The sequence below is a fragment of the Octodon degus genome, unplaced genomic scaffold, assembly GCF_000260255.1.
Source record: "Octodon degus isolate 3935 unplaced genomic scaffold, OctDeg1.0 scaffold00027, whole genome shotgun sequence".
Lineage (NCBI taxonomy): Eukaryota > Metazoa > Chordata > Mammalia > Rodentia > Octodontidae > Octodon > Octodon degus.
In genome coordinates this window covers 10,841,541-10,842,097 of record NW_004524603.1, presented here as the reverse complement: position 1 = coordinate 10,842,097, position 557 = coordinate 10,841,541, and positions in this window count along the sequence as shown.

The window sequence follows — 557 nt, the reverse complement described above, 5'->3', positions numbered from 1 at the left end:
AGTAGTCCAAAATAGTAGTGGGTTATCCACAGGACTGGCAATGTCAGAAGTTGTTGACTTGAGCATTTTACAGCTCAGCGTATTAATATGGCTTTACTTTTTATACCTCATTTTAATGCTTTTCTGCTGGCTGGTTAAGACCAAGATAAAGCAAGACCTATATAACAAGAAATGTAACTTTTGTATCTTCCAAGGTCAGTCAGATCCCCTCAAGATTTACCCTGAAACACTGTACCACAGTTTGTAGATCATTTGTCAGTGTCAGCCACATGGATGTTAAGCTCAACTGCCCATGTTATAGGGCAACAATATCATTAAGCTTCTCTTCTGGAGGGTTAATAACTTAAGTTTGCAGACCAAATATTAGAGAAAAAGAGGGGCTACAAGGACAGCCAACATTCTGGCCCTAGCCATTCAAAGTCAGTGAGGACTCAGAACATAAGAGAACCTGTACTGTGATATCCTATAACTCAGTGGTGTCCCAAATTTTCTGATCAAGGAGATTATGGGGCCACAGAGGAAAGTGATCGATGATGTAGAGTGTGCCTAAGGAGAGT